Below are 11789 nucleotides of genomic sequence, written 5' to 3'. Positions count from 1 at the left end.
AATAATACGGTGGCCCCAGAGTATCACAGAAGGGTGGATTCAAAGCGGCCGATTCTGTAAAGGAGAGGGAGAGGATTAGCAAGAGAACAACCAACACTATAAATTATGAATACATAAAGATCTTTTATATACTATGTGCGCTAGTGCCGGTAAAATAGGTGTACATCTACCCATTGAAAACCGCATTAAACGTAATTGGAGGAGAGGGTAGCACATCCGACATTATTAGCAACGGTTACAACATGGTTGCTGATTAACCCCTTAGCGACCGCCGATACGCCTTTTAACGGCGGCCGCTAAGGGTACTTAAACCACAGCGCCGTTAATTAACGGCGCTGTGGAAAAAGTCCATAGCGCCCCCCAGAGGCCGATTTTCTCCGGGGTCTCGGCTGCCGAGGGTAGCCGAGACCCCAGAGAACATGATTCGGGGGGTTTTTAACCCACCCCGCATTTGCGATCGCCGGTAATTAACCGTTTACCGGCGATCGCAAAAAAAAAAAAAAAAAAAAAAGCGATCTCTTTTTAATTTCTCTGTCCTCCGATGTGATTAGGTTAGGGTTAGGTTAGGGGTAGGGTTAGGGGTAGGGTTAGGGGTAGGGTTAGGTTAGGGGTAGGGTTAGGTTAGGGGTAGGGCTAGGGTTGGGGCTAAATTTAGGGTTAGGGTTGGGGCTAAACTTAGGGTTAGGCTTCTTTCACACTTACGTCGGTACGGGGCCGTCGCAATGCGTCGGCCCAACATACCGACGCACGTTGTGAAAATTGTGCACAACGTGGGCAGCAGCTGTAGTTTTTCAACACATCCGCTGCCCAATCTATGTCCTGGGGAGGAGGGGGCGGAGTTACGGCCACACATGCGCGGTCAGAAATGGTGGATGCGACGTACAAAAAAACGTTTCATTGAACGTTTTTTTGTGCCGACGCTCCGCCAAAACACAACTGATCCAGTGCACGACGGACGCGACGTGTGGCCATCCGTCACGATCCGTCGGCAATACAAGTCTATGGGCAAAAAACGCATCCTGCGGGCACATTTGCAGGATCCGTTTCTTGTCCAAAACGACGGATTGCGACGGAATGCCAAACGACGCAAGTGTGAAAGTAGCCCTAGGGCTAGGGTTAGGGTTGGGGCTAAAGTTAGGGCTAGGGTTGGGGCTAAAGTTAGGGTTAGAGCTGGGATTAGGGTTAGGGTTTGGATTAGGGTTCGTATTAGGGTTAGGGTTGGCATTAGGGTTACGCTTGGGATTAGGGTTAGGTTTGGGATTAGGGTTAAGGTTAGGGTTGTGATTAGGGGTGTATTGGGATTAGGGTTAGGTTTGAGGTTAGGGTTGAGATTAGGATTTGGGGTGTGTTGGATTTAGGGTTTTGATTAGGGATATGGTTAGGGTTGACATTAGGGTTGTTTTGGGGTAAGGGTTGTGATTATGGTTAGGGTTAGTGATTAGGATTATGGATGAGGTTGGGATTAGGGTTAGGGGTGTGTTGGGGTTAGGGTTGGAGCTAGAATTGGGGGGTTTCCACTGTTTAGGTACATCAGGGGGTCTCCAAACACGACAGCCAATTTTGCGCTCAAAAAGTCAAATGGTGCTCCCTCCCTTCTGAGCTCTGCCGTGCGCCCAAACAGTGGGTTACCCCCACATATGGGGCATCAGCGTACTCGGGATAAATTGGACAACAACTTCTGGGGTCCAATTTCTCTTGTTACCCTTGTGAAAATAAAAACTTGGGGGCTACAAAATCTTTTTTGTGAAAAAAAAAATATTTTTTATTTTCACGACTCTGCATTCTAAACTTCTGTGAAGCACTTGGGCATTCAAAGTTCTCACCACACATCTAGATAAGTTCCTTGGGGGGTCTAGTTTCCAAAATGGGGTCACTTGTGGAGGGTTTCTACTGGTTAGGTACATCAGGGGCTCCGCAAACGCAATATAATACCCGCAGACCATTCTATCAAAGTCTGCATTCCAAAACGGCGCTCCTTCCTTCCGAGCTCTGCCGTGCGCCCAAACAGTGGTTTACCCCCACATATGGGGTACCAGCATACTCAGGACAACTTTTGGGGTCCAGTTTCTCTTGTTACCCTTGTGAAAATAAAAATTTGGTGGCTAAAAAATCTTTTTTGTGGAAAAAAAAAATATTTTTTATTTTCACGGCTCTGCATTATAAACTTCTGTGAAGCACTTGGGCATTCAAGGTTCTCACCACACATCTAGATAAGTTCCATGGGGGGTCTAGTTTCCAAAATGGGGTCACTTGTGGGGGATTTCTACTGTTTAGGCACATCAGGGGCTCTCCAAACGCGACATGGCGTCCGATCTCAATTCCAGCCAATTCTACATTGAAAAAGTAAAACGGCACTCTTTCTCTTCCAAGCTCTGCGGTGCGCCCAAACAGTGGTTTACCCCCACATATTGGGTATCGACGTACTCAGGAGAAATTGCACAACAACTATTGTGGTCTAATTTCTCCTGTTACCCTTGTGAAAATAAAAATTTGTGGGCAAAAAGATCATTTTTGTAGAAAAAATGCAATTTTTTTTTTTCACGGCTCTACGTTATAAACTTCTGTGAAGCACATGGGGGTTCAAAGTGCTCGCCACACGTCTAGATAAGTTCCTTAAGGGGTCTAGTTTCCAAAATGGTGTCACTTGTGGGGGGTTTCCACTGTTTAGGCACATCAGGGGCTCTCCAAACGCGACATGGCGTCCAATCTCAATTCCAGCCAATTCTACATTGAAAAAGTAAAACGGCACTCCTTCTCTTCCAAGCTCTGCGGTGCGCCCTAACAGTTGTTTACCCCCACATATTGGGTATCAGCGTACTCAGGAGAAATTGCACAACAACTTTTGTGGTCTAATTTCTCCTGTTACCCTTGTGAAAATAAGAATTTGTGGGCAAAAAGATCATTTTTGTGTAAACAAAAGCGATTTTTTATTTTCACGGCTCTACGTTATAAACTTCTGTGAAGCACTTGGGGGTTCAAAGTGCTCACCACACATCTAGATAAGTTCCTTAAGGGGTCTAGTTTCCAAAATGGTGTCACTTGTGGGGAGTTTCCACTGTTTAGGTACATCAGGGGCTCTCTAAATGTGACATGGTGTCCGATCTCAATTCCAGCCAATTCTGCATTGAAAAAGTCAAACGGCGCTCCTTCACTTCTAAGTTCTGCGGTGCGCCCTAACAGTGGTTTACCCCCACATATGGGGTATTGGCGTATTCAGGAGAAATTGCATAACAAAATTTATGGTTACATTTCTGTTTTTACACTTGTGAAAATAAAAAAAATGGTTCTGAATTAAGATGTTTGCAAAAAAAAGTTAAATGTTCATTTTTTCCTTCCACATTGTTTCAGTTCCTGTGAAGCACGTAAAGGGTTAATAAACTTCTTGAATGTGGTTTTGAGAACCTTGAGGGGTGTAGTTTTTAGAATGGTGTCACACTTCATTATTTTCTATCATATAGACCCCTCAAAATGACTTCAAATGTGATGTGGTCCCTACAAAAAAATGGTGTTGTAAAAATGAGAAATTGCTGGTCAACTTTTAACCCTTATAACTCCCTAACAAAAAAAAAATTTGTTTCCAAAATTGTGCTGATGTAAAGTAGACATGTGGGAAATGTTATTTATTAACTATTTTTTATGACATATCTCTCTGATTTAAGGGCATAAAAATACAAAGTTTGAAAATTGCAAAATTTTAAAAATTTTCGCCATATTTCCGTTTTTTTCATAAATAATCGCAAGTAATATAGAAGAAATGTTACCACTAACATGAAGTACAATATGTCACGAAAAAACAGTCTCAGAATCAGCGGGATCCGTTGAAGCGTTCCAGAGTTATAACCTTATAAAGTGACAGTGGTCAGAATTGCAAAAATTGGCCTGGTCATTAAGTACCAAATTGGCTCTGTCACTAAGGGGTTAAACAACAGATAAGTGAGCAGATGTGCCCAGCTATACATTGACGTAATATATAAAGAACACCTGGCTGTTTAGGCATCACATAAAGGACAGCAATGAAACATTGAGTCGGGGAGGTTTCGAGCTGAAAAAATGATAAATAGTCATGGAAAAATAATGTAAAAATAAAATTGACACATACAATCACATCATTAGGAGGCGATGTAGCATAGCAGGACCCATGGATATAATGTAAAATTGTCATTATGACAGGGACTTTAAATAAATGATGATAGCTCGTAGTCCCTGTTGAGTCCCCTGGGGTGCAGTGTGTTCAGCTCGTGTATCCAATAAGCCTCCCTGCGTTTGAGAATAGAAACGCGGTCTCCACCGCGGCGAGGTGGTGTGATTTGCTCTATTATCTGAAATTTGAGCTGGGATACATTGTGGCCTTTTTCAATGAAATGTGATGGTATAGGAAGTAGGAGATTCTTGCACCTTATTGTCGATTTATGTTTGGATATCCTAGATTTAACTGATTGGGTGGTCTCACCAATATACAGAAGACCGCAGGGGCATTTGATGAGATATACCGCGAAATTGGTGTTGCAGGTGAAAAAAACGTCAATGGGGTAACTCTTGCCTGTGTGTGGGTGGTGGATGATATTGCCCTTAAGGACGTTATTGCACTGGTTGCAACTGAGACAGGGGAAGGTTCCTGTTTTGGGGTAACTTAAAAACCTTTGAGTGATCTGGGGTTGCGTAGGGCCTATATCGGCACGGACTAAACAGTCTTTGATGTTACGGGGCCTTTTGAAACACGGTAGGAAGGGTTGCTGAAATTCCCTGACTGATGGGTATGCTGTATGGAGGATATGCCAATGTTGGCAGATAGATTTATGTAGTCTGTAAGCAGCAGGGTGATATTGGTGGACAAATGGGATACGTGATGTGGCAGGAATTTTATCTCTACGTGCAAGGTCTGTAGTAGAGGACTCTAGAATCCTAGGCGGGTAGCCCCTCTCACAAAATTTAGATTTCATTTCAGATATTCGATGGTCTTTCAGGTCGGGATCAGAAACTATTCTAGTTACCCTGTTGAGTTGGGATTTAGGGATGGACTTTTTCATGTTTAGCGGGTGGAAGCTATCGAAATGCAACAAGCTGTTGCGATCCGTGGGTTTGGAGTAGAGATCAGTGGTCAAATTACCGTTGATATCCTTCTTGACCAATGTGTCAAGGAAACTAATCTGGTAGAGATCGTGTGTAACAGTAAAATCAAGACCCGGCCACGTAGTTTTTAAAAATTGAAAAAAGGCCTGTAGAGAATCGACATCACCCCTCCAGATGCAAAAAACATCATCAATATATCGTTTCCACGTCAAGACATGGTTGTGGAAGAGCTCATGGGTGTATATTGACGTGTCCTCATAGTGGGCCATATAGGCATTGGCATAAGGAGGTGCCACGTTTGAGCCCATGGCACCTCCTTATGCCAATAAGGCATAAGGACTAGACGGGGGCTCAACAGGTCCCAGAAACATGGACTTCGCCCTGGTCACCAGATCTCAGGTACACAACCATTAGTTGTCAATATCTCCTCGAAATCTTTAGGGATAGCTGACCACAGTGCTCTACAGAAAGGGCTTTCTTTTTGTCCCAGTTATAGACACAATACGTTCCAGATGGAGATGGACTTACAAAAATTCTACAGGTCCCTAAGATTGAGGGTACATTTCACTGAGATTAACCCGGCTGCACCCCCCATTGCACAAACTCCCCCTATAGGTATTACTGCGGCCAGTCTTGGCCTTAGGGAGAGGAGCACATATCAACCTCCTAAGGGCTCACATCCCCTAGAAACCTTTATTCAATTTGTAGACAATTCCTTTCAACAACTTTGCACAGAGACAGACAGAGGCAGAATTCACTATCCTCCTAACCTCTCGGCATCAGAGACACAGGCCCTAAAATCCCTACAACAGGATAGGGACCTAATCATAAAACCAGCCGATAAGGGTGGGGTCATAGTGGTTATGGACAGGACTCAATATAGGAATGAAGTACTACGCCAACTTGGTGATACTTCTACTTATAAAAAACTTCCCCATAACCCTATCGCTGGTATTCAGAACACCATTAAAACCACACTTGAGGATTTCTGTATACGGGGTATACTCGATGGCAAAACGCGTGAATTCCTCACTAAAAAACACCCGATCACACCTGTGATATATATCCTTCCAAAAATCCACAAAGATCTTCAGAATCCACCAGGCAGACCAATTGTGGCTTCCATGGACTCCGTGTTAGCTCCTATTTCTATTTATTTAGAAAAAATCTTAACACCTCTGATTAGAAACACTCGCTCTTTTCTACTGGATACTGGAGCCTTCCTCCAAATTATCAAGGATATCACCCCCGTCCCTCCAGATACCATCCTGGTCTCTTTTGATGTAAAGGACCTATACACGTCAATACCACACTCAAACGGCATCCAATCCACCCGCTGGTTACTCTCCAATAATAACATGAGCACTGATTTAATCGATTTTTGTTGCGAACTCCTATCAATCATTCTAAATAACAACTTTTTTCTTTTTGAGGATACCTATTATCTTCAAATCAAGGGCTCGGCCATGGGCTCAAACGTGGCACCTCCTTATGCCAATGCCTATATGGCCCACTATGAGGACACGTCAATATACACCCATGAGCTCTTCCACAACCATGTCTTGACGTGGAAACGATATATTGATGATGTTTTTTGCATCTGGAGGGGTGATGTCGATTCTCTACAGGCCTTTTTTCAATTTTTAAAAACTACGTGGCCGGGTCTTGATTTTACTGTTACACACGATCTCTACCAGATTAGTTTCCTTGACACATTGGTCAAGAAGGATATCAACGGTAATTTGACCACTGATCTCTACTCCAAACCCACGGATCGCAACAGCTTGTTGCATTTCGATAGCTTCCACCCGCTAAACATGAAAAAGTCCATCCCTAAATCCCAACTCAACAGGGTAACTAGAATAGTTTCTGATCCCGACCTGAAAGACCATCGAATATCTGAAATGAAATCTAAATTTTGTGAGAGGGGCTACCCGCCTAGGATTCTAGAGTCCTCTACTACAGACCTTGCACGTAGAGATAAAATTCCTGCCACATCACGTATCCCATTTGTCCACCAATATCACCCTGCTGCTTACAGACTACATAAATCTATCTGCCAACATTGGCATATCCTCCATACAGCATACCCATCAGTCAGGGAATTTCAGCAACCCTTCCTACCGTGTTTCAAAAGGCCCCGTAACATCAAAGACTGTTTAGTCCGTGCCGATATAGGCCCTACGCAACCCCAGATCACTCAAAGGTTTTTAAGTTACCCCAAAACAGGAACCTTCCCCTGTCTCAGTTGCAACCAGTGCAATAACGTCCTTAAGGGCAATATCATCCACCACCTTAAATGTAAGGTTATACACATGGGAAGAAGGAATCAATATCACCATTACACACTGAACGGGAAACCACTGGGTAAATCTGACAGGGAGAAGGACTTGGGGATCCTAGTTAATGATAAACTTACCTGGAGCAGCCAGTGCCAGGCAGCAGCTGCCAAGGCAAACAGGATCATGGGGTGCATTAAAAGAGGTCTGGATACACATGATGAGAGCATTATACTGCCTCTGTACAAATCCCTAGTTAGACCGCACATGGAGTACTGTGTCCAGTTTTGGGCACCGGTGCTCAGGAAGGATATAATGGAACTAGAGAGAGTACAAAGGAGGGCAACAAAATTAATAAAGGGGATGGGAGAACTACAATACCCAGATAGATTAGCGAAATTAGGATTATTTAGTCTAGAAAAAAGACGACTGAGGGGCGATCTAATAACCATGTATAAGTATATAAGGGGACAATACAAATATCTCGCTGAGGATCTGTTTATACCAAGGAAGGTGACGGGCACAAGGGGGCATTCTTTGCGTCTGGAGGAGAGAAGGTTTTTCCACCAACATAGAAGAGGATTCTTTACTGTTAGGGCAGTGAGAATCTGGAATTGCTTGCCTGAGGAGGTGGTGATGGCGAACTCAGTCGAGGGGTTCAAGAGAGGCCTGGATGTCTTCCTGGAGCAGAACAATATTGTATCATACAATTATTAGGTTCTGTAAAAGGACGTAGATCTGGGGATTTATTATGACGGAATATAGGCTGAACTGGATGGACAAATGTCTTTTTTCGGCCTTACTAACTATGTTACTATGTTACTATGTATGTTACCCACACACAGGCAAGAGATACCCCATTGACGGTTTTTTCACCTGCAACACCAATTTCGCGGTATATCTCATCAAATGCCCCTGCGGTCCCCAGGGGACTCAACAGGGACTACGAGCTATCATCATTTATTTAAAGTCCCTGTCATAATGACAATTTTACATTATATCCATGGGTCCTGCTATGCTACATCGCCTCCTAATGATGTGATTGTATGTGTCAATTTTATTTTTACATTATTTTTCCATGACTATTTATCATTTTTTCAGCTCGAAACCTCCCCGACTCAATGTTTCATTGCTGTCTTTTATGTGATGCCTAAACAGCCAGGTGTTCTTTATATATTACGTCAATGTATAGCTGGGCACATCTGCTCACTTATCTGTTGTTTAATCAGCAACCATGTTGTAACCGTTGCTAATAATGTCGGATGTGCTACCCTCTCCTCCAATTACGTTTAATGCGGTTTTCAATGGGTAGATGTACACCTATTTTACCGGCACTAGCGCACATAGTATATAAAAGATCTTTATGTATTCATAATTTATAGTGTTGGTTGTTCTCTTGCTAATCCTCTCCCTCTCCTTTACAGAATCGGCCGCTTTGAATCCACCCTTCTGTGATACTCTGGGGCCACCGTATTATTCCTCTGCACCAGCTAATCCACTGCCTTGGAGAGCACTTCCACCTCTTTCTCCTTACAGTGGAACGTATTGTACACCACCCCCTGCGGTCATGTGACACTCATGTCACCACACCCCGCCCCCTCCAGCCTCACTTCTCCGGCAACACTATGCACACACCATTCCTCTTCCCCACTATATAAGGAGGTCCCAGGTGCTCCGTTCCCCAGCCTGCACTTGCAGTGGACACTGCGTGCTCCCTCCATTCATCAGGCTGGTAAGTCCCAGTCACTGCACGCTCTCTAACATAGCAGTGCAGGGTGGCATCCCTCATACAATTTACTTTTCTTATACAGATAGCGTGCACTTCCCTCTTAGCCCTTAACAGCGGTGACACCGCGTGGCTTCATATTTACTGGGTGGGTAAGTCCTGTGTACCATATACCTTCACTATCTAGTGGCTCACTAGCGCCATCTATGTCATATCATACCTATCCCTCCTGCAGATAGCGTCACCTGTGACACACTACCCTGCATCAGCAAATTGCTTCTACAACCTGGGATCTATATAGCTTCAGGCTTTCCTCTGGTATGTACCATACTCCTACATTATCTAGTAGCTCACTGGCACAATTTATATCATACCTATTTCCCCTGCAGATAGCGCCACCTGGGACATACTCCCCTGCGTCTATGTACTGCTTCTACAACCTGAATTCTATATAGCTTCAGGCTTCCGGTATGTAACTATTTTACATGGCACCATAAGCCCTATAGTATTACGTATGGTCCATATAGGCACGTACAGGGTTATCTCTACATGCACCTTTTTTTTTTTCCCTTCAGATGCATCTTAGTTCTAACTTGTGGGGCTCCTCCAACATACTAGTAATCTAGGTAGGTTTACCTTTTCACCCATACCTCACGTAAAGTGTGTCTCTCATCATCACCTTTTTCATACCTCCATCCCCTAGTTCCTTCTTCTTTCTTGGCGCGTCACCATACCTTCACGTACACGTTCAATTTTTTTCCAGCATGAATATCTCGGCAATCTTGTTTGATGGTCCCCCAATGGGGTTATTATTTATTTCTGTATCATGACTTTTGTGTTGTATACTTTTGTTTATTTTGATTGTGTTTTGTTTATGTTTATTTTCTGTATTTTGTTCCTTTATGCTTTGGATATCACTCTCTTTGTATATTTTCCTTTAGCACACTGATGAAGGTCCAGTTACGACCGAAACGTTTGTGTTTACTGTATGTATAATAAACCCCCATTTTTGCATCACAACACGTCCGGAGTGTGCCAGTCACTTGTTATTTACACATTGAGGCTTGGGAACCTATGACCGTGCACCTCCTCCCTTCGGCTGTGCTGAACATTTTCTATATTACCAGTCAGGCAGGGAGGCTGCACAGGCCTTTTCATTCATTACTCTGTTGTTTACAGCCAGGCTGGTCGCATTAGCAATGCTCCAGGTTGTAAACTATTTAACCCATTGAGATGGATTGCAGCGGCAGACAGGCATGGGATATTGTTGCTTTTTTATTTTTTTTTTACAGAAGAACGAGGACTTCACTTGGATTGAGAGCATAATAAAGATGTTAAACCTGTGTGTTTCCTTATTCAATTAAAAGACTTTATTCTTAATGTGTTTGAGTATTCTTAATTTATTTAATTTAATTGAGTATTGTGTTTAACCCTTTCATACTATTGGATTAATAATGGATAGGTGTCTTATTGACATCTCTCCATTATTAACCTTGCTTAATGTCACCTTATAATAGCAAGGTGACATTAACCCCTTATTACCCCATATCTCACCGCCACAGGGCAAAGGGAAGAGAGAGGCTAAGTGCCGGAATAGGTGCATCTTACAGATGCACTCTTTCTGGGGTGGCTGGGGGCAGATTTTTTTTAGCCAGGAGGGGCCAATAACCATGGTCTCTCTCTAGGCTATTAATATCTCAGTCACTGGCTTTCCCTCTCTGGCGTAGAAAATTGCTCCGGAGCCCATGTCAGTTTTTCCGTGAACTAATCCTTTAATATAACACCTACGGCTACAAAATTTAACACACATATACTACTAACATTATTAGTGAGGAACATATAAAAATCTAATGGATATGCAATGGTTTACTGTATGTAAATCATGTCTCATATCCTGTCGGCTTCTGCAATGAATTATCGGCAATTCTGCTATCTATCTGTCTATGAAATATATATATATATGCACCATGTTCCAAATTATTATGAAAATTATATTTTTCTTGGATTTTCCTAATTGGTCGGTGCAAATGACACTCTAATTATTATTATTATTATTTATTTATATAGCACCATTAATTCCATGGTGCTGTACATGAGAAGGGGTTACATCAAAATACAAATATCACTTACAGTAAACAAACTAACAATAACAGACTGGTACAGAGGAAAGAGGACCCTGCCCTTGAGAGCTTACATTCTAGCAGTCTAATAAAAGTCATCACCCGTTAGAGTATACATCGAATTTTATTGAAGAAACCTCCCAATGATAACAGTATAATCTCAAAAATGAATAAAAACTCAAAATGCACTGTTCCAAATTATTAGGCACAGTAGAATTTCTGAACATTTGATATGTTTTAAAGAACTGAAAATGCTCATTTGTGGAATTTGCAGCATTCGGAGGACACATTCACTGAACAAAAAAGCTATTTAACTCCAAAACATTATAACAGGCCAAGTTACATGTTAACATAGGAACCCTTCTTTGATAACATAGGAACCCTTCTTTGATATACTCCAAAGGTTCTCTATAGGGTTGAGGTCAGATGAAGATGGTGACCTCACCATGAGTTTATCTCCTTTTATGCCCATAGCAGTCAATGATTCAGAGGTATTCTGTGCAGCATGAGATGGTGCATTGTCATGCATGAAGATGATTTTGCTCCTGAAGGCATGTTTCTGCTTTTTATACCATGGAAGAAAGTTGTCAGTCA

At 42.7% G+C, this 11789-nt stretch overlaps 1 long non-coding RNA gene across 3 annotated transcripts; it reads left to right on the top strand.

Moving 5' to 3' along the window:
- The first annotated feature begins 8855 nt into the window (after nucleotides 1-8855).
- LOC138680563 (uncharacterized) lies at nucleotides 8856-9725 on the top strand. 3 transcript variants are annotated; one of them, XR_011321659.1, is made up of 5 exons: nucleotides 8856-9081; nucleotides 9161-9227; nucleotides 9311-9393; nucleotides 9465-9543; nucleotides 9651-9725. It is a non-coding gene; the product is annotated as an uncharacterized lncRNA (long non-coding RNA). The 3 variants fall into 3 exon arrangements; XR_011321658.1 differs by lacking the exon at nucleotides 9651-9725 and having other exon boundaries at nucleotides 9161-9223; nucleotides 9465-9616; XR_011321657.1 differs by lacking the exon at nucleotides 9651-9725 and having other exon boundaries at nucleotides 9465-9616.
- Nucleotides 9726-11789: the final 2064 nt, after the last annotated feature.

The sequence above is a fragment of the Ranitomeya imitator genome, chromosome 5, assembly GCF_032444005.1.
Source record: "Ranitomeya imitator isolate aRanImi1 chromosome 5, aRanImi1.pri, whole genome shotgun sequence".
Lineage (NCBI taxonomy): Eukaryota > Metazoa > Chordata > Amphibia > Anura > Dendrobatidae > Ranitomeya > Ranitomeya imitator.
Note: the sequence above shows the minus strand (reverse complement) of the source record. Positions and strands in the feature narration are given on the sequence as shown.